Here is a 26,326-nt window from a genome sequence, read left to right as displayed (position 1 = left end):
GCTGTATATTAAGTTACGAATATGAAACATTTGCTACTAAATAAGAGGATACTCAAAAACTGAATGTTGCCCAATGAGGTAGGAGTATTAGGCATTCTGTATAAGACGAACGGTCAGAAATTCAACTGCATAAAGTAAGTGACAGGGTCTGAGAACGAAACACGACTATTACTATACTAAAATGCATGTGGCCCCTATGCACAGCGAGACGATCGGTGGGATGTGGACGAACTCATGAAATATTAACTGCCGATATTAAGAAAGAAGAAAGGTAAACTAGGATGCCAAAAGCTGAAGATCGTGGTAATGGAGAAGTTTGCAAGCAGTAGTAGATCAAAAATTGCTGAAGATGACTCATTCGAGTTAGAAGGAAAGTCTGGGAGCTTATACGCTACCAGTGACACCCTTAGAAGAGCTCAGAAGCCTTACGAGTAACACAAATCAGATGCTCAATACTTTAAAGAAGGGTTTTTCAATGTTTTTTAACAAGCAATTCCTTTCAAAGAAAAAAAAAATGTGGTTCTGATGGAGAGATCAAGGGCACTAGACACGGTAGTGGCAGAGCTCAGCAGGCAGTAATATATTCTTTGCCGCATTGGAGACGTGTTGGCGAGAAGGGTGAGCGTTCTCACAGGGGCGCGAACTCGCTCCCGCCCTCTGTTGTCCAATTAAGCTACCGGGTACGGAGGTGCTTTTGTGTCGTTATGACTCGCTCCGAGCGAACATAAAATAGAGAAGTTTCTCAAAAGATCCACGTCTGGTCCAAGTGGCAGCGTCAGAAACGATTCAAAATCGAAAGAAGTAGAGTTTATAACGACAATTATTCTAAATATAGTTTTACTGTCGTGAATAATAAAGCTCAATGTGTAATTTTCGGCGAAGTATTGTCACACGAAAGTATGAAACCTTCAAATATTATGCGTCACCTGTCAACTACACACTTCCTGGAAGCTAATAAATCGTTGGAATTCTTTGAAAGGAAACTGAAAACACTTTAGCAACATCAGACATCTGTGATTAAGGTACGGGCATAATACTGCTATTTGTTGATTAAAAATAATTTTAACTTACTGGTTATTCATTTGTTTTTCTGATTTGGCATTATCTTAATCTGATTTTAGCTTCCATTGACAACGAGGAAGCCGGCCGCTGGTGGCCGAGCCGTTCTGGCGCTGCACTCTGCAACCGCGCAACCGCTACGGTCGCAGGTTCGAATCCTGCCTCGGGCATGGATGTGTGTGTTGTCCTTAGGTTGGTTTGGTTTAAGTAGTTCTAAGTTCTAGGGGACTTATGACCTCAGCAGTTGAGTCCCATAGTGCTCAGAGCCATTTGACAACGACGAAGCATTATTACCGAACGACCAAGTCCCATAGTGAGTCGCAAAAACAGAGATACTGAGATACTGAGAATCTCATTTTTCCAGCAGACTTTGATATAAGTGAAATTACCTTCGGTACGCAGGAGGCACGCAAGCCTAATAGCACACCACTTTCTCATAACACAAATGAACGCAGAATATACGATATACTTGGTGACCTTCGAAAGCAATGAGTAAAAAAATTAAACTACAGCCCACATTTTGCTTTGCAGTTTGATGAAGCTATTGATGTTTCAGATTGTGTGCAATTCATAACACACTGAAGCACCAAAGAAATTGGTATAGAAATGCGTTTTCAAATATAGAGATACGTAAACGAGCAGAATACGGCGCTGCGGTCGGTAACGCCTATATAAGACAACAGGTGTTTGGCGCAGTTGTTAGATCGGGCACTGCTGCCACAACGGCAGATCATCAATATCAGGAATACAGTAAAACATCAAATCTCCGACACTGCAGCGACAACGGGACCAATGACGACTGAAGAGAATTGTTGAACGTGACAGAAGTGCAACTCTTCCGGAAATTGCTGCAGATTTCAGTGCTGGGTCATCAACAAGTGTCAGCGCGAGAACCATACAACGAACCATCATCGATGTGGGCTTCCGGAGCCAAAGTTCCGCTCATGTGCAATTGATGACTGTACGACACAAACCTAACGTCTCACCTGAGCTCGTCAACACCGACATTGGACTGTTAATGACTCGGAACATGTTGCCTGGTCGTTTGGAATTGTATCGCGCGGATGGACGGCTACGGATATGGAGACAACCTCATGCATTCATGGACCTGCAGGGCAGCAGGGGCCTGTCGAGGGTGGCGGAGGCTCTATAATGCTATGGGACGCATGCAGTTGGAGCGATATGGACCCCTGATACGTCTAGATTCGACTCTGGCATCTGACGCGTATGTAAGCACACTGTCTGATCAACTGCATCCATTCATGTCCGTTGAGCAATTCCAGCAGGACAATGCGACACCCCACAGGTTCAGTATTGCTACAGAGTGGCTGTACGAACACTCTTCTGAGTTTAAACACTTCCGCTGGCCACCAATCTCCCCAGACATGAACATTATTGAGCGTATCTGGGAAGCATTGCACGTGCTGTTCAGAAGAGATCTCCATCCCTTCGTACTCTTACGGATTTATGGACAGCCCTGCAGGATTCATGGTGTCAGTTCCCTCCAGCAGTACTTCAGCCATTAGTCGAGTCCATGCCACGTCATGTGTGCTCGCGGGGACCCTACACGATTATTAGGCACGTGTATCAGTTTCTTTCGCTCTTCAGTGTATTTGCCCCCTTTGAAATCAATGAAAGTATTGTATGTTAACCAGGGACCTAGAAACGACGGAGAGGCTCCGTCCCCGCCGCAGCCGCAGTGGTCCACAACCCCACGACGACTACCGCAGTCCACTTCACCCCTCCGCCGCCCAACACCGAAGCCAGGGCTATTGTGCCTTTCGGTCCCCGGTGGACCCCCAAGGGAAGCCTCACACCAGACGAGTGTAACCCCTATCTTTGCGTGGTAGAGTAGTGGTGGTATACGAGTACGTGGAGAACTTGTTTGCGCAGCAACCCCCGACATAGTGTAACTGAGGCGGAATAAGGAAAACCAGCCCGCATTCGCCGATGCAGATGGAAAACCGCCTAAAAACCATCCACAGACTGGCCAGTTCACCGGACCTCGACACAAGTCCGCCGGGTTGATTCGTGCCGGAGACCAGGCGCTCCTTCCCGCCCGGAAAGCCGTGCGTTAGACCGCACGGCCAACCGAGCGGGCTTAATGAAAGTATGATGGAAGACATTTTATTTCGCAAACCACCTCCAGCGAACATCACTGGCCAGTGTTTTATGATATATTTTTAGAAAGCACTAGCAGCTACGACCTAGACTGCATAGAATGCATCTCCGTTTGTAGCGATGTGGCTAGAGCAGTGACTGACAATAAATGTGTGCTCGTTGGGAAAATAAAATGCATAATTTCAAATATTTCATGGCAACACTGCTTTCTCCGTTGACAAGCTCTGCCAGCCACAGTTTTACCTTTTGATTGAAATCTACATCTTCATCTACATGGATACTCTACAAATCACATTTAAGTGACTGGCAGAGGGTTCATCGAGCCACCTTCACAATTCTCTATTATTCCAAACTCGCATAGCGCGCGGAAAGAACGAACACCTCTATCTTTCCGTACGTGGTCTGATTTCCCTTATTTTATCGTGATGATCGTTCAGTCCTCTGTAGATCGGTGTTTACAAAATATTTTCGCATTTTGAGGAGAATGTTGGTGATTGGAATTTCGTGAGAAGATTCTGCCGGAACAAAAAACGCCTTTCTTTTATTGATTTCCAGCCCAAATCCCGAATCATTTCTGTGACACTCTCTCCGATATTTCTCAATAATACAAAACGTGCTGCCATTCTTTGAATTTTTTCGATGTACTCCGTCAGTCATATCTGGTAAGGACCCCAAACTGCGGAGCAGTATTCTATAAGAGGACGGACAAGCGCAGTGTAGGAAGTCTCCTTAGTATTTCTGTTACATTTTCTAAGTGTCCTGCCAATAAAACGCAGTCTTTGGCTAGCCTTCCCCACATTTTCTATGTGTTCCTTCCAATTTAAGTTGTTCGTAGTTGTATTTAGCTGAATTTACAGCTTTTAGATTAGCCTGATTTATCATGTAATCGAAGTTTAACGAGTCCCTTTTAGCACTCAAGTGGATGACCACACATTTTTCGTTATTTAGAGTCAACTGACACTTTTCACTGAAACCTGGCTGTACAGCGAAGAATTGACTCCATTGAATTATGGTGTGTAAGGAAACTTCTTAGAGTCCCATGGACTGCAAAGAGAACCAACAGATAAATATTGGAGCAAATAAAACCAGATTTCTCCCTGGAAAGTGTAATGTTAAAACAAAAGTTGGCCTACTTTGCACATACAATGCGAAGGCTTGCATCGCTGTAAAACACATTAATGTTGGGGAAGATTGAAGGAACTAGAAGAAGAGGACATCAGAGGATGAGATGGATCGATGGCGTCACAGAAGCAATGTGTTCCAACCTGGAAGGTCTACGGGAGAAAGTCCAAGGCAGGAAAAAGTAACTTGATTTGGTTCATGGGGTAACGAAGAGTCGGAACCCACTAAACGAATAGAGAGAGTGTGAGAGAGAGAGAGAGAGAGAGAGAGAGAGAGAGAGAGAGAGAGAGAGAAGAGAGAGAGAGACACTTTTCGCACGAGATCTGGAAATAAAAGCTGATCTGTTAACGTTCTTACAAGATTGTGAATATAGATAAGTGAATTACTTTTGTGACATTTTTTGACTGTTAAAATTAGCTTTTGTCGCAAATTTTTTTAACCACCTAAATATTTTAAAAAACGAGCTTCCAGTGGAGAGAAGAAAACATTTTTAGGCTAAGCATTACATCAAAGAATCCTTTGCAGAAATTCATTGGTGGTCAATACCTAAAAAAAGTGTTTCAGCTTATCCCTTGAGTTCAGAGGACCGTCGAAGAAATAACAGTAAGTTATTCGATGGAAGGAAGTTCTCATGTTAATTACATGAAACAGAGCTTGAATAACTTGGAACGTGCATAGACGGTTACTATATCACTTTTTGGATACGTCTGTACAAGCACATGATATGAGCATTAGTGCCATTCGCCACTTACTACCACCGTGAATTAGCGTTCTCTTCAGTTGTAACGCAAAAGCGAGGAAGAGGTATTGGTTTCTATTAGAAAATCATTTATTTATTTGTATCTCAAATACAGAACCACGATTTCGCAAATTGTTAATAAATAATCAGGTACATAGCCTTCTCAGTGAAGTGTTAGACCTATAACCCCTGCTTATTTTTATCAGGCTAAGTGATGCCCATGGCTTACATCGCTGTGAATGATTAAAAACAATAAAATTCTGACGTGTGTCAAGTATGAATTTAAAAAATACAAATGTGGGACATAACCCTTCATCATTAAATTGCAGTTGGCCGGCCGATGTGGCCAAGTGTTTCTAGGCGCTTCAGTCTGGAACTGTGCGACTGGTACGGTTGCAGGTTCGAATCCTGCCTCGGGCATGGATATGTGTGATGTCGTTGGGGTAGTTTTAGGTCCTAGGGGACTGATGACCTCAAATGTGAAGTCCCATAGTGCTCAGAGCCATTTGAACCATTAAATTGCAGTTGTGCTGATAAAGCTCCGTACATTTTCCTATAACCGCTGAATCGTACCATTATTGTTACTGACTTTTGGTGGTATGGCTTATGGTCCGTGGGAATGAAATGACAAAACGGAAAAGACAAAAGAATAATTAGCGTAATGTTTACATCAATATTATTTTTAAGATGAACGAAATGCAGTCAAACTTCGCTTAAGGAGCATCTATGAAGAGTAATTCAACTAGCATTACAAGATGTAATTGTGTATAAGGCTGAATAGCTTAGCGAGCAATGTTTCGTATAACTAATCTGTTCAGTGCCTTTTTTCCCTCTGTGTTTGGTAACCACTTCGAAAACAACCTTCTGATGTATGTAGACCTCTTCAGGTGTTACAGTGGGACAAGTCATTCGCTGTTGTATGACGTTCTGCCTTGTACATTAGAAGCTCGACAAATCACGTCGCCAGCGACAATGCAGTATTCAGTTGTACTGTGGCGACACTCCTCCCATTGCAACTGTTGCCTACGGTTCCTCCGACCTGGCCTCCTCGACGATGCTCCAGATTCTATGTGTCAATGTTGCAAGTTCTCCTAACTTCCACGACTCACGTTAATTCATGGTCTTGGAAAACCTATCTATGAATTCTATTTTAGATTGGTCGTTCTTAACCAAGACGGATTCAATTAAGTTGCTCATTAACTAACACGTAGAGTGGTGTTTCATACAACTAGCCCTCTCCTGCGAACACACATTTTAAAGATTCGGCAAAAACAAATGTCTTTAGAGAACTTTCTTGTTGAAAGGGATGTATAGTATTATATATTATATTACTATTCTTTTGGCTGTTTCAGTATTTTTTCGGAATGGAACACATATCCAATTTGGCATGAATTCCTTTATAAAAAACAAACTCCTCCCAATAGGCGATGTCTTACTACAGTCAATGTGTAAATAACTAGTTCCTTTCCCAACTGTTCAAAACTACTTGTTACATCTAGATCATTTAGTTATCGATCGGTCCTCGTAACAGTTTTCAGTTTTTGGGTTCATTCACATTTAAGACTGTGTATTTATTATAAAACAATGTTGTATTGACTTCAGAAGAAATGTTAAAGAAAGAAGTACGTAATTACTTTTCGTAGGTCTACGTTTTTGAATTACGGAGCCCGTAGTATTCTTAAATGGAATTGGCTATATTTACTTTCATCCAGTTTCAAAAGAAGACTACAGTTGTTTTTAGTTAACTACGAAAATATTTTATATACTTTGTAACTACTTACCGTATTTTACTAGCTTTTTAGAACATATTTAGCAACTCTTTTATAAGACAATGATTCACTTCACAGCAATCACAATTAATAACACGAAAGAAATAAGAAATGAACCAGACAACAAGCAATGACGATTTTGTGGGAATCCCGATGAAACCACAAAGATACTAATATTAAGAAGAGCGTCCACACACTGTGTGTCAGTTACATTCTGTGGTGAGCTCAAGCGTCATAGATCCACTCCGAAGCAAGTAGATAAATACTTTCACAGTCTAGACGTGTGTCCCAGCATAATATGCAGCTGCAACAATGCGTCAGCTAAGAAAGGTTGCTCCCGATCTAATTGTCTCTGTAGAAGATGCTTTAAACGCTCATCCATGTCATGGTTTCTGGTTCAAAAACTAAGTGAGAGTACAGAAAATAGCGAAAACATTTTATAATTAATTCATTTTATTGAAAAGAGGCTCATAAATGACGCAGATGAAGGGGAGGAGGAGCAAAGATGCTAGCCAACCACATGATCCTATTATCTCATATTGATTGGCACTATACTGTAGGAAACGTGTCACTTTACAGACGGTGTGAGTAGATTTGGTCTCTTGTATCTCCTGCGAATAGTAATTTAATCGAAGTACTTACCGACATGTATTCGCAAGTTCAGACGATGACATACAGGCTTCCTTATATTTATATGATTAACGGTGTTTGTAACGTGAAAAAGAACACACGTTGCATGTTTATCTACAGAAAAAAATCCGGTATCAATGCTATTGCAGTACTGTTTCCTGTGCCCTTAGATATCACGGTACTTTGATATTCCAGGGCCTCGTATGCCAGAGGCAGCCTGGTGATCGCTAGCAGAGTCACCTTGCTGCTTTATCTCCGAGTAGCTCTTGACAGAGTTCAATATGATTGAATAACGGGAAAGGTGCGCCTATAAGGCTTCTTGATATTCGGTAGCATCCGTACTATGGAATATCACGGAAAGAGCGCGCTGACTGAGGCTTTCATTACGGGTGTAAGTGGAAGGTTGGTTGGTTTGGGGTGAGGGACCAAACAGCGAGGTCATCGGTCCCATCAGATTACGGAAGAATGGAGAAGGATCTGGGCGTGCCCTGCAAAGGATCCATCCAGGTATTTGCCTGAAGCAGTATATAGAAATCATGGAAAACCTCAATCAGGATGGCCGGACAGGAGTTTGAACTGACGTCCTCCCGAATGCAAGTGGAATGTGGTACTCTACTTCGAGATGAAATTAGTCTTCAAAAGAGAAAGAAGCATTATATTGTTCTCAGGATTTGTCAACACTATGGGACTTAACATCTATGGCCATCAGTCCCCTAGAACTTAGAACTACTTAAACCTAACTAACGTAAGCACAGCACACAGCACCCAGTCATCACGAGGCAGAGAAGATCCCTGACCCCGCCGGGAATGATTTGTCAACAGGTTCGCTGGTATTCGTGATATGTGTGCATCTATAAAATAGTGTAAGAAGAAGCTCTCACATGTTCTTCACGATGCGCTTGGTGTGTATAGAGAGGTGACTTCCAAGAGAATGACACACTTGACTGGCGTATCCCAGTAAATGTCAACCAAAATGATTGACCTAATTCTAGACTACATTCTGATGATTGGGCACTCACTGCACTTCCATTTGTAAGTCCTCGACGATAATGCATTGTAATCACTGGATCGCCGGAATAATGAATTCCATGTGGTGGAGTTTCGAGTAATTGAGGCGTAAGGACACTATATATATGGAGCAGAGTGAAACGTCCGCTAAACCCGCTGGGTAGAACAGGTGATTAGGATGGTGGAAAGGGCCAAATAAGGTGTCGGTCAGGTCCTCTCAAAATTGTAATTTATTCTAATTTAATAACACCTTTAAACCCAAAATGCACATAGCCAAACGGCATAGTTCCAGAAAGTCAATTATTTCACGGCTTAAGGCCTCCAAACAAGAAATGCTAAAGATAAATCTCATGTGGTAAAAACATGCAGTTAATATTGCAAATAAAATAATTAACGTATACATACACAGCGAGGCTGAGAACCCCCAAAGCAAGGATTAATAGACAAACATAAACAAGATGCAATACAAACTGCTGAAGGCCCACAACAAAGTTTTGAAAATTTTAAAATAAATTACCATAATCTTTCAAAGGCTTAAGGCCTGCAATTGATTTTCCAAAGTTTAAAAATACACAAACCCAGTAAAAGAAAAAATTTGTTAAACCATTGGCTATGATAGATTATAAACAGACAATCAAACACCGGAGAGAAGGACAAGAAAGAAAACGGCACTCAGAAGCCTCCAGGGAGGTCAGTCTGCCCTCGTTCACTTAGGCGAGACAGTGGTAAACTCAGCTACATTTGATCCGTCGGAAACCTAACCAGGGGACAGCCAAGGACCAACCGACAAAACGACTTGCTTTCCACCAATCGGTACATGAGAACTAAAACACAAAGTATATGAAAGTGATTATCTACAATGACATATGTATTATCTGTCAAAACTACACACCATTTTGGACAGAGACAACAGGTGAGGAAAGGACGCTGTCCGAAATTACGTTAGTGACCAGGGCAGTAACCGGAACAGTAACTGCCACAAGGCAGAAAATTCCGCTGGTGCACTCGAATTGTAGTCAACCAATATGGTTAATTGCACCGCATGGCGTCTAAATTTCAGCAATAGAAACACTCGGTGTTGCTCACAGGAAAGCCTCCCCAACAGCGAACCTCCAAAACTAACTACACAACATGAATGGACGTGGCTTGGGTACTTGAAACCAGTACTCAACTTTAACGCCCTGGCTGGGTGAACCACGAAGCTCGTAGTGATCGGACTGCTCCACACACGCCCCGGCACTGCGGAGGGACCGCCAACGGACTCAGCCTACTGCACCGCCCAGAGATAACTTCCCTGGCTTGCATTGTATTTTAGCCGCGTGTGGCTTTCGTGTTCGTTAACACTTCATTTAACTGTCCTTCCCGTTTGACCTATATATAACTTGCCTCAGCCGCCCGTCATTTCAAGAGAGCCCTAAAGAGCGGAGGTAGCGGGTATTTATATTTGAGGCGAAAAATCTCTTTTATTTTGTTTTAACTGAAGCAAGAAGTCTGAATACCATTTTCCATAGAATTATGCCAAAGCAGTCATTGTTCCATGAAACAAGTGGTAGCTAAGAGGAGGGAGACGGCGGTTTCTCGTCCTGTTGTCCTAATTAATAATTCGCTTAAAAGCCCTTTCCGTGGACAAAGTATCATAATCATTGGCCTTGATTGTCCCCTATAAGAAATACAAATCCGATGGTAAGCAGTTGTCATCGATGATAATGAAGACACGTGAAGGCAGAGTGTTGGGCACTGCATCTACATCTACATGATTACTCTGCACTTCACATTTAAGTGGTTGGCAGAGGGTTCATCGAACCACAATCATACTATCTCTCTACCATTCCACTCCTGAACAGCGCGCGGGAACAACGAACACCTAAACCTTTCTGTTCGAGCTCTGATTTCTGTTATTTTATTTTGATGATCATTCCTATCTATGTAGGTTGGGCTCAACAAAATATTTTCGCATTCGGAAGAGAAAGTTGGTGACTGAAATTTCGTAAATAGATCTCGCCGCCACAAGAAACGTCTTTGCTTTAATGACTTCCATCCCAACTCGCGTATCATATCCGCCACACTCTCTCTCCTATTACGTGATAATACAAAACGTGCTGAGCTTTTTTTTCACCCTTTCGATATCTTCCGTCAATATCACATGGTAATACTTTTTTTCTGTGGGATCTAAAATTTAAAAAACCTCTCTCACACCGGCCTGATTTAGCTTCACTGATTAGGATAGTAAAACATGCGTATGTTAAGCGAATTTTCATTCACAAAGCAGGCTTATCACATTCACACAGTTCAATACTGCTCTATCCTGATTAAATTGAGCTTAACTTAAATTCCATAAGGCAGTGAAGCAATTTCGAAGTCTCGGTGCGACGAAAATTGTCAGTCCATCTCCTGAAAACATTTGTAATAATTATTAACTTTGGGTGATCATATGGGGAATACCGGAGATCTGCTGGTAAGACCGTGTTAGCCTATTTATTTGAAGTAAATCAGACGTTCCCCACTGATCCCGTGCAACACAGCGTGGTAAGCAGACACTGTCAATAATAGTCAGTTGAATAATACGCGAACACACTTACTTTAGTTTAGTTCATGTATTAAATTCCTTCTCATACAGAATCTCATCAAGATGGCGACTAACTCAACAACACATACATATACATCCTTCTTCTTTCACGACTATTCGGCAAGAATCCTTTCACTCTTTTCATAAGAGAAAACATAGATAGCCGAGAAGCCATTCCATGGAGTAAATGGACGCTCCAAGGAATAATTGGCCTTGAAACTACTTTGCACTGATAATCGGTAAGATAAGAAGATATATTTCGCGATATGTACAGAGTTATATGATTTATAAAATTTCTGAAAATATAGCGGAGAGACCGCTGCAAGAGACATTACAGGATCCCACACCGCGCAGCAATATTCTAACAGAGGACGAACGAGTGCAGTGTAAGCTGTCTCTTTAGTGGACTTGTTGCATCTTCTAAGTGTCCTGCCAACGAAACGCAACCTTTGGCTCACCTTCCCAGCAATATTATCTGTGTGGTCATTCCAACTTAAGTTGTTCGTAATTTTAACACCCAGGTACTTAGTTGAATTGACAGCCTTGAGAATTGTACTATTTATCGAGTAATCGAATTCCAATTGATTTCTCTTGGAACTTGTGTGGATTACCTCACAATTTTCGTTATTTAGCGTCAACTGCCACCTGCCACACCATACAGAAATCTTTTCTAAATCGCTTTGCAACTGATACTTGTCTTCGGCCTTACAAGACGGTAAATTACAGCATCATCTGCGAACAACCTAAGAGAACTGCTCAGATTTTTACCCAGGTCATTTATATAGATCAGGAACAGCAGAGGTCCCAGGACGCTTCCCTGGGGAACACCTGATATCACTTCAGTTTTACTCGATGATTTGCAGTCTATTACTATGAACTGCGTCCTTCCTGACAGGAAATCACGAATCCAGTCGCACAACTGAGACGATACCCCACAGGCCCGCAGCCTGATTAGAAGTCGCTTGTGAGGAACGGTGTCAAAAGCTTTCCGGAAATGTAGAAATATGGAACCAACTTGAGATCCCCTGTCGATAGCGGCCATTACTTCGTGCGAATAAAGATCGTTCCCTTCGAGGTGATTCATAATGTTTGAATACAGTATATTCTCCAAAACCCTACTGCAAACCGACGTCAATGATATAGGTCTGTAGTTCGATGGATTACTCCTACTACCCTTCTTAAACACTGGTGCGACCTGCGCCATTTTCCAATCAGTAGGTACAGATCTATCGGTGAGCGAGCGGTTGTGTATGATTGCTAAGCAGGGATCTATTGTATCAGTGTAATCTGAAAGGAACCTAATCGGTATACTATCTGGGCCTGAAGACTTGTCCGTATCAAGCGATTTGAGTTGCTTCGCAACCCCTAAAGTATCTACTTCTAAGAAACTCATGCTAGCAGATGTTCGTGTTTCAAATTCTGGAATATTCCATTCGTCTTCCCTGGTGAAGGAATATCTGAAAACTGCGTTCAACAGTCATCGGTATCAGTACCATCGGCACTGCGCAGTGAAGGTATTGACTGCGTCTTGCCGCTTCTGTACTTTACATATGACCAGAATTTCTTCAGATTTTCTACCAAATTTCTAGACAATGTTTCGTTGTGGAACATATTAAAGGCATCTCGCATTGAAGTCCGTGCCAAATTTCGCGCATCTGTAAATTTTAGCCAATCTTCAGGATTACGCATTCTTCTGAACTTCGCATGCTTTTTCCGCTGCGTCTGAAACAGCGTTCGGCCTGTTTTCTGTACCATGGGGGATCAGTTCCATCTCTTACCAGTTTGTTGTTGTTGTTGTCTTCAGTCCTGAGACTGGTTTGATGCAGCTCTCCATGCTACTCTATCCTGTGCAAGCTGCTTCATCTCCCAGTACCTACTGCAACCTACATCTTTCTGAATCTGCTTAGTGTACTCATCTCTCGGTCTCCCTCTACGATTTTTACCCTCCACGCTGCCCTCCAACACTAAATTTGTGATCCCTTGATGCCTTAAAACATGTCCTACCAACCGATCCCTTCTTCTAGTCAAGTTGTGCCACAAACTTCTCTTCTCCCCAATCCTATTCAATACCTCCTCAATAGTTACGTGATCTATCCACCTTATCTTCAGTATTCTTCTGTAGCACCACATTTCGAAAGCTTCTATTCTCTTCTTGTCCAAACTAGTTATCGTCCATGTTTCACTTCCATACATGGCTACACTCCATACAAATACTTTGAGAAATGACTTCCTGACACTTAAATCTATATTCGATGTTAACAAATTTCTCTTCTTCAGAAACGCTTTCCTTCCCATTGCCAGTCTGCATTTTATATCCTCTCTACTTCGACCATCATCAGTTATTTTACTTCCTAAATAGCAAAACTCCTTTACTACTTTAAGTGTCTCATTTCCTAACCTAATTCCCTCAGCATCACCCGATTTAATTCGACTACATTCCATTATCCTTGTTTTGCTTTTGTTAATGTTCATCTTATATCCTCCTTTCAAGACACTGTCCATTCCATTCAACTGCTCTTCCAAGTCCTTTGCCGTCTCTGACAGAATTACAATGTCATCGGCGAACCTCAAAGTTTTTACTTCGTCTCCATGAATTTTAATACCTACTCCAAATTTTTCTTTTGTTTCCTTTACTGCTTGCTCAATATACAGATTGAATAACATCGGGGAGAGGCTACAACCCTGTCTCACTCCTTTCCCAACCACTGCTTCCCTTTCATGCCCCTCGACTCTTATGACTGCCATCTGGTTTCTGTACAAATTGTAAATAGCCTTTCGCTCCCTGTATTTTACCCCTGCCACCTTTAGAATTTGAAAAAGAGTATTCCAGTCAACATTGTCAAAAGCTTTCTCTAAGTCTACAAATGCTAGAAACGTAGGTTTGCCTTTTCTTAATCTTTCTTCTAAGATAAGTCGTAAGGTCAGTATTGCCTCACGTGTTCCAACATTTCGACGGAATCCAAACTGATCCTCCCCGAGGTCCGCATCTACCAGTTTTTCCATTCGTCTGTAAAGAATTCGCGTTAGTATTTTGCAGCTGTGACTTATTAAACTGATAGTTCGGTAATTTTCACATCTGTCAGCACCTGCCTTCTTTGGGATTGGAATTATTATATTCTTCTTGAAGTCTGAGGGTATTTCGCCTGTCTCATACATCTTGCTCACCAGCTGATAGAGTTTTGTCATGACTGGTTCTCCCAAGGCCGTCAGTAGCTCTAATGGAATGTTGTCTACTCCGGGGGCCTTGTTTCGACTCAGGTCTTTCAGTGCTCTGTCAAACTCTTCACGCAGTATCGTATCTCCCATTTCGTCTTCATCTACATCCTCTTCCATTTCCATAATATTGTCCTCAAGTACATCACCCTTGTATAAACCTTCTATATACTCCTTCCACCTTTCTGCCTTCCCTTCTTTGCTTAGAACTGGGTTGCCATCTGAGCTCATGATATTCATACACGTGGTTCTCTTCTCTCCAAAGGTCTCTTTAATTTTCCTGTAGGCAGTATCTATCTTACCCCGAGTGAGATAAGCTTCTACATCCTTACATTTGTCCTCTAGCCATCCCTGTTTAGCCATTTTGCACTTCCTGTTGATCTCATTTTTTAGACGTTTGTATTCCTTTTTGCCTGCTTCATTTACTGCATTTTTATATTTTCTCCTTTCATCAATTAAATTCAATATTTCTTCTGTTACCCAAGGATTTCTAGCAGCCCTCATCTTTTTACCTACTTTACCCTCTGCTGCCTTCACTACTTCATCCCTCAGAGCTACCCATTCGTCTTCTACTGTATTTCTTTCCCCTATTCCTGTCAACTGTTCCCTTATGCTCTCCCTGAAACTCTGTACAACCTCTGGTTCTTTCAGTTTATCCAGGTCCCATCTCCTTAATTTCCCACATTTATGCAGTTTCTTCAGTTTTAATCTACAGGTCATAACCAATAGATTGTGGTCCGAGTCCACATCTGCCCCTGGAAATGTCTTACAACTTAAAACCTGGTTCCTAAATCTCTGTCTTACCATTATATAATCTATTTGATACCTTTTAGTATCTCCAGGGTTCTTCCACGTATACAACCTTCTTTCATGATTCTTAAACCAAGTGTTAGCTATGATTAAGTTGTGCTCTGTGCAAAATTCTACTAGGCGGCTTCCTCTTTCATTTCTTAGCCCCAATCCATATTCACCTACTATGTTTCCTTCTCTCCCTTTTCCTACACTCGAATTCCAGTCACCCATTACTATTAAATTTTCGTCTCCCTTCACTATCTGAATAATTTCTTTTATTTCATCATACATTTCTTCAATTTCTTCATCATCTGCAGAGCTAGTTGGCATATAAACTTGTACTACTGTAGTAGGTGTGGGCTTCGTATCTATCTTGGCCACAATAATGCGTTCACTATGCTGTTTGTAGTAGCTTACCCGCACTCCTATTTTGCTATTCATTATTAAACCTACTCCTGCATTACCCCTATTTGATTTTGTGTTTATAACCCTGTAGTCACCTGACCAGAAGTCTTGTTCCTCCTGCCACCGAACTTCACTAATTCCCACTATATCTAACTTTAACCTATCCATTTCCCTTTTCAAATTTTCTAACCTACCTGCCCGATTAAGGGATATGACATTCCACGCTCCGATCCGTAGGACGCCAGTTTTCTTCCTCCTGATAACGACATCCTCCTGAGTAGTCCCCGCCCGGAGATCCGAATGGGGGACTATTTTACCTCCGGAATATTTTACCCAAGAGGATGCCATCATCATTTAATCATACAGTAAAGCTGCATGTCCTCGGGAAAAATTACGGCTGTAGTTTCCCCTTGCTTTCAGCCGTTCGCAGTACCAGCACAGCAAGGCCGTTTTGGTTAATGTTGCAAGGCCAGATCAGTCAATCATCCAGACTGTTGCCCCTGCAACTACTGAAAAGGCTGCTGCCCCTCTTCAGGAACCACAGGTTTGTCTGGCCTCTCAACAGATACCCCTCCGTTGTGGTTGCACCTACGGTACGGCCATCTGTATCGCTGAGGCACGCAAGCCTCCCCACCAACGGCAAGGTCCATGGTTCATGGGGGGGGGGGGCTTACCAGTTTATGAGGTATAAATCTCTCAATTGCTGTTGCTACTATATCTTTGAATTTAAACTACATCTCGTCTACATTTGCATTGTCAGTTCAGAAGGAATGGAGATTGTCTCTTACGAAGGCTTCTAGTGACACTTTATCATCTTTTTTAAATCAAAATATTTTGCGTTTGTTTCTGGTGGATTTGAAAGAAACGGTATTGAGCCGAGCTACAACGACCTTGTGATCACTAATCCCTGTTATCAATCATGATGCTACCTATTATGGACTAACTGCCATTGGGATGCCTGGTTGCAGGAAGTGGCAGCTGAGTACCTAATTGTGTTAGTAGGATTTGTACGTACTCTGTGTCCTAAGGCACTGATCCGCAAACTCATTTGAGAAAAGAGTCAAATATCAACAGGCAAGCGATTGCAATATCTTCCAAGAGCCAATTTTTTAATCTTAAACTATGTGGTAGGTAGATCATTATTTACTTAATTAGGGAACGCATCGAACTGAACGAGTTACGTTGGCTGAGGTCGACCCCTTTGCACTGTCCCATCAACACTCGTCTTATATACTTATTTCGTCTCGCTCCTCTCCTGCATCCTGTCTGTCTGTCCAAACTATTTCAGCGGAGCTGTTCAAATAATCGATATTACATCTTCTTTCATTCCACAATACTCCCTCAAATTAACTTAATAAACTGTACTTATAGTTTAAGTCCTACCTAAATTTAAGATGCGCTGAACAACGTATTATAGTACATAAAACGGTATTCTTTATGTCAGAAATGAAATCATGATAAAGATAGCCAAAAAGCAACGTGAACAATAACTTTGCATATTCTTTGAGGATATCAGGTTCTCAGCAATAAGACGACGTCTCAGTTTACACTTGATAGCATCATGCTTCAAATTGATCGCCGGCACGAATACCACGAAAGAACAGAAAACGCCATCTTCCCGTAAGAGCTCTCGCCTAAAGATAACTACGAACCAACTAGGCATGTAAAAATTGAAATAAGTTATCCAGTCATATCCAGAAGGATTACTATTTGTTGCCGTACAAGCTTACATTTCTCTGTCGCTAAAATCATCTGTTTCGATTATTTCTGACAGGCAATTAATATTAAATCGCTTTCAGACTGATTGCTTGTTAGTTCCTTAAATGCCCTGATTCTTACTCCGGGTCGCACGCTTCTTCCCACACTTCACGAGAAACTGTTCCACACGCTTCAATGGAATAGATCCTCAACTGTTTCACTTTTCGTCAACTTAGCCGCATTGAAAAATTATCTTATGCGTCCTATTTCCGAACACTATGCTAATAGTAATGGCGTATGACGACTGCCTCTCGTCGAGTAGACCGCTCGCGTGGTGCAAGTCTTTCGATTTGACGCCACTTTGGTGATTTGCGCGTCGATGGGGATGAAATGATGATGATTAGGACAACACAACACCCAGTCCCTGAGAGGAGAAAATCTCCGACGCAGCCGGGAATCGAACCCGGGCCTTTAGGATTGACGGTCTGCAGCGCTGACCACTCAGCTACCGGGGACGGACCAATCCAGCCTACCCCCCCCCCCCCCCAACCTTCCCCCCCCTGTCCACCCGCACTTTCGAAGATATTTCGTGAAAAGCAAGAGCGATGTAGGTGGCAGCGAATGCACGTCGTCTGAGTCACCTGCAGCCCCGTTTAAAGCCATTTTTTCAAAACAGACTCGCTCAACTCGAAAACCTACTTCTGTTCCTGGGCCACGAAGATTCATTTTCACTGTGTATTTTTGTGCAAGACCCACACTCAAGGGGCCGAAGGTCCGCATGTGGCTTGCGAGCCGCAAGTTGCCGACCACTGTCCTAGAGTGTTGTCAAATGGTCTATGTACCAACACATATAGCAACTGCACGCGTATCTCTCTCGCAGCTTACAAGGTAAAGTAAATTTTGGGTGAACACCACTTAAGAAACTGTGGAATTCTTGAAGCTCTTCTTCACAGTGTGGCCGTGTAACAAATATATCATCCACATAACAGAGACAACAGGAAGACTTTGAAGCAGCTTTAATAAATGTCCGTTTCTAAACATTCATGGTGGTGTCTGTTTGTTCTATATCGTGTTTCCCTACCACTTTCGCGCAACGACGCTCTGAGCGTGTTTTTTTTTTTAGGGAATTAACTAGTTTGAACCTGGGACCTGTTGCTGGTAAGGAGACGCCAGACCACACATGACATGTAGAATTCAGAAGAGTTCAGTGAGACTAGCGATGATATAACCAAATACTAAATGATCTCAGCGTCAGCTCCACTGCACTCCCTGTAAAAGAATCTTAATACTAACAAAATTTAGTGGAAAGGGTTCAAGGCTTTCCTATTTTTAGTTAGCTGGTAAAATAACGTCGAAAAAGCAGTTAAATTTATCATTGGAAGTTTTATTCTACTCACAAAACATCGTTTATAAATTGCACTATTGATAAAAGGAAATGTTTTAATACAGGATGGTAAAAACCAACTGCGTTCAACAAAAATGTGAACGAATATTCCCTGAATGGGTTTCCAAGTTCTACAATCGATCGAAGGATGACCTATGCCAGTTCACATCTATAATCTAGGTTTAATTTAAGTTTCACAAAAGAGAAAACTATCAAAATGGTCTGCAGTGACCCTCAATTATCTTTAATTACTTATCTAACTTGTCGTAAATTACAGTGGCTGATGTGGCTTCTCAATAACTATATAAAAGAAAAATCATCGCGTTTCAGATCTGTTCTTCATGTGGCAAATGTGAACACCACGAGTTTTAATTAACGATCACCATTAGTATTACGCAAAAAGGGGGTGTAACAGATGAGACTTCTGCAGTTCTGAGTGAAGCCTTATGCGCTCAAAAATGCGGCATCGCGTGCGTTCATTACCTTGTCAGTGTTCGTCAGGGGGGCGGCGGCCGGCGCACCAGCCATCCAGCTCGCCGTCTCGGAACTCACTCTCCTCTAACTTCTCCTTACTACAAATTACCGAAGTTAGTTTAAAAAAACTATCTGGCTATGTTTTCATCTGACCAATCAGGGTCTCAATGTTAACCTTAAGCTCCGCCTACAAAAACTCTGTCTATCCAATGAGAAACGTTATACTTTTCGTGATGGGGCAATGTTTTTAAAGTTTGCAACGTAACAGAGACGCTAAAAAGTCTCACGCTAAAACCTGCAGCTGGTGTGGTCCTTTTAGCGTTATCGTAAGATGTTTACTGTTCTTCTGGAGCGCTCTATCTTTTAACATTGGCTGGGGGTGGTCCTTGACGTACCTGAGACGCGAAAAAGTCTCACGCTAAAACGTGCCGGTGGTAGTCGTACAGGTAGGCTGGCGGCGTGAGTGTCCAGACCGTCCCTTATCGTAGGGCCTTCTAGCTTAACACGGTTCTGCTCTCGGCTTATGTTCTCGTTTCTCCCCTCGGAACTGTGTCGGTCTCACGGTGGGAGGTACGACATGCATTTAGGCATTCTTGTGTTAGTGTGTGGTATTCCATTTGCTCACTCGTTACTCGTATTACTTCGGTTAATTTAATGTCACGATTTATTCAGAGCTATGTGACATACTACTGGATTTGCTTATCATGCCTGGGTTTTCATGGAAGGTGTTGGATTTGCCTGACACCTTACACGTTGCTGAAAGTGCTCTCAGAACTTCATAACACCTGCTGAAATAGGTCTTCTGGAAGAATATACCAGCACGTGTAAAGTTCAAAAGCGGCTGGAACGTGCTCTACCGTGGCTGTGGTTTATCTTGTTCCGCTGCACCGTTGACTCGCACACTTGGAAGCTATTGGTTCGGAATTTCCAAATCGAGGGCTAACAGAATTTCAGCGGCCGCAGGCGATTAGTACTCGAGAGGAGATGTGCATTATACTTCTGAAACGGCACGTACTTTGGGTCAGGAAACTGCACGGCGACGTCTGGAGCACAATAGATTTTCTTCCTGGTGACCGCTGTCACCTGATGCTGCTGCAAAGAGATACCCGTTGACACTGGTACGCCGACGACAATATTCGACTGGACTGAACCACGTTGCTCACATGAGTTCCAGTTCTGCATGTAACATCATGACAGACTTATCGATTTGTGGAGGCTCTGAGGAGAACGAAAGTTGAGAGATATCATTCGTCAGCGTGGTATAGGGTCAGCGCCCGACATAATGAGTCATTAGGACCACATACAGTCCCTAAGGTTTGCATAGCTCACTGGATAGCAGGCGTCAAATTTTTGATTTGTTACGGTCGGTAACTGTGTTCTATCTTCGAGTTCTCCATGACGTTACCTTTCAACAAGTTAATCCGTGACAGCATATTTGCTGTGCCGCAGCGTTCTGAATATAATATCTCATCCTGTACACCCTCAAAGTAAATGAAAATTCATAATGTAATCATTGTAATGATGTCTATAATAGAAGTATGTAACATTTCGCGTTTTGGTATCCCACCTGCAGTTTAACTTTTAATGGTCAACAGTGAGTCAGTGAAGATTCTTTCAGGACAATTCATATGTTATACTGTTATATACAGACTAATCTACAAGCTCAGTAGCGGTGCCAGCAGCGATTCTGCAAGAGTGAATAAGGCACATGGAAAATGTCTTACATTCTTCAACAAATTCTGTCTAATTTACACTGGACTTCCTGTATTTCTTTCAAAGGGCTCTAAGCACTATGGGACTTACCAGCTGAGGTCATCAGTCCCGTAAACTTAGAACCATTTAAACGTAACTAACCTACGGACAGCACACGCATCCATGCCCGAGGCAGTATTCGAACTTGCGACCGTAGCAGCCGCGTGGTTCCGGACGGAAGCGCCTAGAACTTCTCAGCCACCACGGCCGGCCTCTGTATTTCGTCCTGTGTGTTATGTTTAAGGGGGGCGACTTGGAGCAGGAGAGGCACTATAGGACAGTTTAGTTCCCACTGTCTATACTTTTACAAAAAAATTCATAAGGCTTTGTCAGCAATACCAGGAAGGATTCAGGATTCACACTCATATCAGTGGAATTTCAGAAACACAACAAAATAATTTTTTTAATGTGAAATTTCATTATTTTTTTACTTACTATTAGCTGCATTTGTTGCTATAGGTACTCATTTCTTCAGAAGTAAGAGGGATTCTTCGATGTATTTTGCACATCCTACAAACCATACTTGGAACTGTATGGAACTAGACAATTTGTTTAATTTATGAAAAAAATGAATGCGCTGTTACACTTTGAACTTCATGTTTAGAAAAAGCTCAAATTTTACAGTCTATTATCTCAATTTTTATCAGGTTTTTATTAGATTTGAATAATTCTGAAGTTTCATACACCTGTAAGTATGGTTTGTAGGCTGTGCAAAGTTTAAAGAAGAATCTCTCTGATATACGAAGAAAGGTGTACCTATAGCAACAAATGCAGCCAATAGTAAGTGAAAAAATGATGAAATTTCATATGTAGAAAAAATTAATTTCATTATGCCTTAGGACTTCCACTGCTATGACCGTAAACCCTGAATCCTTCTTGGTCTTACTGACAAAATTTTATGAATCTATTTGTAAATCTATAGACAATGGAAATTAAAATGTACTGTGGTGTCTCTCCTGCTCCAAGTCGGCCCGTTTGACGTTCCACCCTCCTTAATAGACTGGTCTGTTTCTGTGTTGTTGCTCTGGTTTTAGGCCGTGGTTCTAGAAATATTGTTTATACGGCTCTCCACGATTAACAGTACCTTTCTCGAAGGACACCCCACTGCAGTTTGTTAGACATCTGCTTGACTTCCTCCCGCTGACTAACCAAAACCACTACGAACAGCGCAGCCGTTCTTTCCATTTTTTTTTCTACCTCTTCCGTTGACCCAAAATGTTTATGCTACAGCTTTGTTTGTTTGTTTGAAATTGTGCGGTACTCCTGACAGTGAATTGGTAACTTTTAAATTGTGGCACCCAAAAAAAGCCGTGTACGAATCTTATGATTAGTGGGTCACGCTGTTATGTCTTTTGTACTTCAAGTGCTTTGTTTAAATTGGATTTATCTGGATGCTTTTTTTAGATTTTAATTGCTGTCAGTTTGTTATTGTAAGTTTGTTTCAAGGATACTAAATGCATTTTGAAATAGCCTTGAGCATTTTAAACTTGTTATCTCCGACTTATCGAACTTGAGTTAAAGCTATTCATTAATGTAGCAGTTACTTTTGGCAAAAGGACAATATTTTCTGGTAACTGTTGTATAAGAACTCTTGTTGTTAAGCCCTGCCTAGTCGTCGAATATGGGGTGCCCAGAAAACCTGCTTTCTCGGATTACTAGACAACATTCAAACAATCACATTAATGAGTTTTATTACAAAATAAGCAATTACAATACTTAATTTTGTCGTACACAGATTTGTCGCAAGCAAAGGGCGACATACGAAATAATCAAGTTTCTTCACTACAACAATTCCTAAGTCTGATACGTAGAGAGTTCAAGTGAAGAAATGAGCTGTGACGCTTTTATGCAAGAGGCTAATCTTCAGGCTGCTGTTCAACTGGACCTCGACCAGTCGGCCTCGACGGCTGTGTCCTCTTCGAATAGAGACCGCTGCTATCGCGTAGTCGGCCTGGAGAGGGTTCGGTCGGCGTGTGATTGGCTGATGTCTTCTCAGCTGTCTCTGCTCTATCGTTCCCGAGTGGCGTGCCGGCGCTGGACTTTACGCTTTGACAGTTGTTAATACATTTGTTTTAAAGGATGTTTGCATACATGTTACCCGGTACTTTACCATAGCTTCACAGCTGCTGCCATACCAATATTAGCAGAGCGCAGTAAGAAGGTGGGAAGGTTCTGAGCCTGTCGCGTGGTAGGATTTGCTTCCGTTTTAAGTGTTCCAGCGTAACGACAAGCGCTGGCACGAATATAAAGAACGCAAGAGCAGAGAAGGCTGTGAGACCATGTCAGCCAATAGTTCGCTGACTAGGACAGCACCACGACAGAAGCGGCCTCTATCCGAAGAGAATATAAGCGCCAATCCTGGCAGCCACGGCTGGACGGTAGTAGATCCTGACAAGAAGAGAGCACCAGAAGAGCCGTGACTTGTAACTCATATGATCTTGTGTGATTAATTTTCGTGGATATTGTATATAGCAAAGGACATTGATTACTTGCATGTCGCCAATTGCTTGCAACAACTCGTTTGAAATCCACGTTAAGTATTGTCAATTCAATTACTGTAATAAATTACAATTATATGATTTGTTTGTATGTTCTCCAGCTATATGAGAAAACAGCTTCCTAGGCACCGTATAAGAGACGAGTAGGCAGGACACAACATTGTTTGACACTTCTGTGATTGCTTTAATGTAGTCTTTCCTACGTTACAGGGTTCACCGCATTTACTATGGAAGCCAGAAAAGTGGTGGAGATATCATATTTAACATAAAGTCAACTTCAATATGAGCTCGCCATTCGTCAAGGAAAAGTTGAGTGCTGGAGTGCTGCCTTGTTGTCAACACGGAAACTGTGCGTCAGGTGAGTGACACCTGCGCGTGATGAATTAGCCACGAACAAACTGTGAAGGCTTGTGTAGAGTTATTGCAGTGTAGTGTTCCCAGCCGCACACAAGTTATCCGAACACAAGCGCAAACGAATCAGTTGTTCAATCGTCTTCAAGATCTTGAAAATTTAGTTGCTGACTCAAAACAGTAAGCGCTTATTAAAGTTTTACGTAATAAAGTAATAGGAGTTATAAAGTAGTTCGCATAACCGGGAAATAAATAAGGAAAAGGAAGGCTTGCATGGTTCTAGTCCCGCGAGTGAAATGGTCAGTGTGTCTAATAATGGGTTTTCGTAGAGGGGTTTTGGAAATGTGTAATAAATACTCAACCCTTTTTCCGATCTGGTTGTAACAGCATCAGATTTTGCAGTAGATGATAATGAACAAATATTGCAATTTCCATGGTTCACAGTAGCAAGCGCCTGACATGGTAGGGTGACAGATGCTGTTTCCTGGCGTTGTAGGGAAATTGAAGAATGGTTATTGGAGCCATTAATGAAGATTTATCACTAAGTAATTTTAGAAGGAAAACTCTGCGCAATATGCTCTCACAGCGAGCAGGATGTGAGCTTGTAGATGCACATGTGTATTGCGTGCAACGGAGTTCGGAGGATTTAACCAAATATTTGAGGAAATGAGAGTACCACTGTCAGCGCTGTGTATAGAAATATCAGAATGTGATGCGGTGGGAAATATAATTGAGGGTCGGGTAGAAGACAGATCAAGGGCGATATTTTCCAGAAATACCAGAAGTTTGTTGAAATAGATAAATTAGTCTTGCACACTCAGCAGTTTAGGTTCAATGAAACGAAACGCAAAACCGGGGAAATAAATCTCTGTAACAATCAAATACAAGCTCCCTCAAGTGAACAAAAACAGCCTACCACTGAATTTAGAAATGGTGTTTCCCACGTAGTCGAAAAAGGACATTTTGCAAGTGATGGCGCTGAGGTCAAACGATGAAATAAGCTTTTTCGAGAAATGATTACAGGTGTTTCTGTTGTAATGAACAAGGTCATCTTGCGCTTGACTCTAATAAAAATCAGGGAAGAGGGAAAACCAGTTGATACCAGATGCGTGAAGTGAACTTACTAACGCGTGGCAACCGCCCCTTTATATGGGCAACGGTTCCTGGAGAATCTGTTTGTCTACTACTAGGCTCAAGCTGAGGACTAATACGAAGAGATTTACCTTTTCTCTCTTATTATATATAATCACGTACCACGGAGGTCAGAACCATGAAGGTCATAGGAGCATAACTGATTTCTTTGAGGTTTTTCAATATTCCTGTTTTCCAGTCCTTCACGTGGTCTAATCATACCCTCATTTAAAATTCAGAAATTGAGCTCGTAAAATTTCATATTTTACTTCCTAAAATATGAAATTTCATTCAGGTATTGCATATCGTGTTTGGTTTACATTGATTTTGTATCCAGGCTTTAAGAAGTAATTTCTAAAAAGTGTTCTCACTCTTTCGCGGTGTCATGCTTCAATAAAATCTCGCTTCACATGTCGCGTCATTTCGTATAAGTCCGCAGCTCGTGGTCTTGCGGTAGCCTTCTCGCTTCCCTCGCAAAGGGTCCCGGGTTCGATTCCCGGCGGAGTCAGGGATTTTATCTGCCTCGTGATGATTGGGTGTTGCGTTTCATCATCATTTCATCCTCATTCACTTGCAAGTCGCCGTAGTGGCGTTAAAGAACTTGCGGAGCAGCGGCCGAAACGCCCCGCGAGGGATCTCCCAGCCACCAATTCCATATGTTATTATTATTATTTCCAATAAAACACTTGAACCTTCGGTAGCTGTCTCCATCATCGTGATCAGAAAACAAATGAAAATGGTGGAGAAAGCTATCGGAAACAAGTGTTTTATTCGAGATGACGCACCTTGCAAATCGAGAAGATTTCAATGAAACTTATAAAATACCCAGTCGCGCGTAGTCATCTGCAAGAAATTACTCTGTTTAGAGAATTTACTTGACGTAGACTTGTGGTCAAAAATTGTTTACCCGCCAGACATATACAGTTATTATTAAAAGATCTTCAGAATTGTTTGTGAGCCATGTGACGTTTTAGCTCACCTCAGCAGCTGCCTGTGAACCAAATATTACAAATATATTTATATACAGTTATTATTTCCGGTATTGCGATTGTAAATATTCTGTTAATACGACTTTCTCTAGTGGTAACTACAGAGAGAAAGATGCATGTGACGAAATTATCCCAATATACTTATATGCCAATATAATTATACTTTTTCAGCGCTTTCCGATAGCTTATTGAATCTCATTATTTCCGTACCTACTAGACTGTAGCACTATTTTTATGTTATACGAGGTCCATTCAAGTTCTGAGGCTTCCGATTTTTTTTCTAATTAACTAGTCACCCGAAATCGATGAAACTGGCGTTACTTCTCGACGAAATTGCCCTGAAGACGTAAACATTTTTCACAACGCTGACGCCATGATTCCACGGCAGCGGCGAAGGCTTCTTTAGGAGTCTGTTTTGACCACTGGAAAATCGCTGAGGCAATAGCAGCACGGCTGGTGAATGTGTGGCCACGGAGGCTTTCATAGAAGGAAAAGCCAAAAGTCACTAGGAGCCAGGTCAGGTAAGTAGGGAGCATGAGGAATCGCTTCAAAGATATCACGAAGAAACTGTTGCGTAACGTTAGCTCTATGTGCGGGTGCGTTGTCTTGGTGAAACGGCACACGC

The sequence above is a fragment of the Schistocerca gregaria genome, chromosome 6 (assembly GCF_023897955.1).
Source record: "Schistocerca gregaria isolate iqSchGreg1 chromosome 6, iqSchGreg1.2, whole genome shotgun sequence".
Taxonomy (NCBI): Eukaryota; Metazoa; Arthropoda; class Insecta; order Orthoptera; family Acrididae; genus Schistocerca; species Schistocerca gregaria.
This window is presented reverse-complemented; position numbering follows the sequence as displayed.